Source organism: Galeopterus variegatus, unplaced genomic scaffold (assembly GCF_000696425.1).
Source record: "Galeopterus variegatus unplaced genomic scaffold, G_variegatus-3.0.2 Scaffold2620, whole genome shotgun sequence".
NCBI lineage: Eukaryota > Metazoa > Chordata > Mammalia > Dermoptera > Cynocephalidae > Galeopterus > Galeopterus variegatus.
This window is the reverse complement of record NW_007728731.1, coordinates 86,222-89,931: the sequence shown is the minus strand read 5'-3', so window position 1 is coordinate 89,931 and position 3,710 is coordinate 86,222.

Genomic DNA, 3,710 nt, shown 5'->3' with positions numbered 1-3,710 from the left:
AGTGATATTTACTACCCAGCTGTGATTCCTACTCAAATCAATCATGTGTTGTATTTTTTTTTAAATAGCTTTATTTAGATATAATTTACATGCCATAAAATTCAGCCATTTAAACTGTACATTTCAGGAGTGTTTTGTGTATTCACAGAGTTGTGTAACCATCACCATTATCTAATTTTAAAACATTCCCGTCATCCAAAAGAAACCCCTACCCATTAGCAGTCATTCCCCATTTCTGCCTCCACTACCTCAACCCAGCATTAGGTAACAAATAGTCTATTTTCTGGTTCTGTAGATTTCCCTATTCTGGACTTTTCATGTAAATGAAGTTATATAAAATGTGACTTTTTATGGCTAACTTTCTTTTACCTAGAATAATGTTTTTAAGGTTCATCCATGTTATAGCTTATATCAATACTTCATTCCTTATTGCAAAATAATATTTCATCATATGGATGTATTAACAATTACTTATCCATTCATCTGTTGACAGACATTTGGGTTGTTTCTACTTTTTGGCTACTATAAATAATGCTGCTATATACTAATTATACTGATTTGAGCATCACATATTGCACACAGGTATTGATGATCAACTCTGTACCCCGCAGATATGTACAATCAACTATGTTGCAATAAAAAAAATTCCAATGAAAAAAATTCTGTTAAAAATAATGCTGCTATGAACCTTTATGTACAAGTTTTTGTGTGGACATGTTAGTTCAATTCTCTTGTGTATATACTCATACTGAGTTGCAGAATTGCTGGGTCATATGGTAATTCTGTGTTTAACATTTTGAGGAACTGCCAAACTGTTTCCAAAGTGGCTATACCAGTTTATATTTCCATCAGCAATAAATGTTTCAGTATCTCTGTGTCCTCATCAACACCTGTTACTGCCATCCTAGGAGGTGTAAAGTGTTATCTCATTATAGTTTTGATTTATTCTTCCCTAATGACTAATAATGTTGATCATATTTTTATGTGCTTATAGGCCATTTGTATATCTTCTCTGGAGAAATGACTTTTCAAATCTTTTGCCCATTTTTGACTGAGTTTTTTATTACTATTCAGTTCTAGATGCAAGTCCCTTGTCAAATTTTTAATTTGCAAATATTCTCCCATTCTATGGGCTATCTTCACTTTCTTGTTGGTGTCTTTTGAAGAACAAAAATTTTTTTTTTTCCTTTTTGTCTTTTTTCAAGTCCGGCAACGGATCGCAACCCTCAGTGTCGCGCCCGCACCGGACCGGGACCAGCAACGGGATCGCAACCCTCGGTGTTGCGCCCACACCTCGCTCAGCCAGTGAGCGGGAACCGGTCTGTATGTGGGATCCGAACCCTCGGCGGGAGCGCCGCCACGCTCCCAAGCGGCGCACTGTAGCAGTGCACCACCGGGCCAGCCCAGAACAAAAATTTTTAATTCTGAGTAAATCCAATTTATCTACTTCTTTGCTTATTTTTTTGGAGTCATATCTAAGAAACAATTGCCTAACACAAAGTAATAAAGATTTACTCATGTTTTCTTCTAAGAGTTTTATACTTTTAGCTTTACCTTTACAACTATGATCCATTTTGAATCAATTTTTATATATGGTATGAGGTAGAGGTCTAACTTAATTTTTTTACGTGTTGATATCCAGTTGTCCTAGCATCATTTGTTGAAATCACATGTGATTTTAAACCTTCTGCAAAGAAGCTATTAACTTAGTAGTTACGTTTGCAGTCACTGAGTATCCTAGTAAGCAAATTCAACTCTGAGAGGCTTCAAGTATCAATATTTGGTTCTATAAATTTGTATGCACTGTACATCTATTCTTCTGAATATTTTGTGAGAATTGTTCTGTTAAATACATCCAAATATCTGAGATATTTTTCATCTCCAAAGGAATCATTTACTATATTTAAGAGGAAAATGGGTGGGTACTTTTAAAAGTAAATAATCTTGATCTACAAAGAGTTTAGCAACTCATCCATTTATTCGCTCCACAAATATTTATTGAGGACCTACTATGTGATACAGATGTAATGCTGAGAAGATAATAACGAACAAAACATAATCCTGGTCATCAAGGAACATGTTCTAGAGAGAAGAGGCAAAAAAAAAAAAAAAGGTATAAAAATAGATATATAATAGGTTGGGTATTGATATGTGCTAACAAAATAAAGCAGAGTGAGAGGGCAGAGAGTGAAGGAGAAAGGGGTTGCTAATTTATATCGAGTGGTCAGAGAAGGTCTCCTGGATTAAGGTAACATTTAGGCAGAAACTTGAAGCCTTCGGTGAACTATACATGCAGAAGCAATATGAAAGAGTATTCTGTGAAATAAGAATAGCAAATGCAGAGGCCTGAGATTGAGCGTGCTTGGCTCAACTCAATTTTTCCCTCTCCCTTTTTATTTCTAATGGAATTGGCATAATTTTGGTACTCTCCAATTTCACCAGTTTCTTTTCAAAAAGGATTTTGTCATAATGGATTATACATTGTACCATACCTAAGAAGATTCAATTTAGATAATCTTTCAAAATTTGATAAATTGGGGCTGGCCAGTTATCTCAGTTATAACACCAAGATCAAAGGTTCAGATCCCCCTCTGGCCAGCTGTCAAAAATAAATAAATAAATTTATAAACTAAGACAACTGAAAAAACAAAATATTTTCTGACACTATATTTTGCATCTTTACAGAAGAATTATTTCTGATGTTGCAACTTCAATCCAATTCAACTAACTTTACTGAATGCCTATGGTGATATTTCCCAAGTCATAATCTATGTACCATATTTGTGGTTCAGAACTTTCACTAGGGACTTGACAATGGTTTGAGTATTTAAGAATAGTTAGTCAGGCCTCAGTAATTTATGATAACTAGGTTTATATTCTGACAATACAGGATGTAGTGAACATTGTCACTGGGATGACTTAATTCCAAGTAGCTATATGTTGAGGCCTCTGGATGGATTATGAACAGTCTACCTTGAGCACCATCAGTTATGACCCACTGGGTGTTTACAGTGTGGTCAGTTTATCACTTATGCCACATATGGCTCTGGTAAGTCAGCAATTCACAGGTTAATGTTAGAAAGTGTGATTTGTTGCCTATGTGCTGTGTTTCCACTGAATGTTAATATCTGTACCGAAGACCTACTTGCTATGAATAATGCAGTGCATCTTATGGCCATGACTTTTCTTAACAGTCATTACTTCTCAGGAGCAATACCCTGAAAATAATGCCCAACCTTTCTCTTTTTATCCTTGCCCATACTTGTGATTTCTATGTTTTTACCTGAGGCAGTTGGCAAATCTTCAGTGGTCTGCAAATGTGAAAACAAGATGATATAATATCTGTTATATTTAGAATATTCCAGACTGCCCCAAATCTTCACATCTACCAGAGATCATTAGGTGCACTCAGACTTGCTCTCTGCCTCTTGACAGATAAAGCAAGCATCGCTGAGTTTCAATATTTCCAAGTGGAACTGCTGGAAATTTGGCCTGTGATTAAGGAATATACACAGTAAAATAATTTAATTAAAATAATTTAATTTAAAAAATTAAAATGCAATTATAGAATGCCTTTTCACCAAATACATTTAATTCCTATCCTCTGCCAAAGGTAAATGATCTTTCTTGTCCCTGACCTCACATTAAAACTATTTTCTTTTGCCTACATTTCTCATGTCTTATTTTCCATTTCGTATTGCATCATGTCC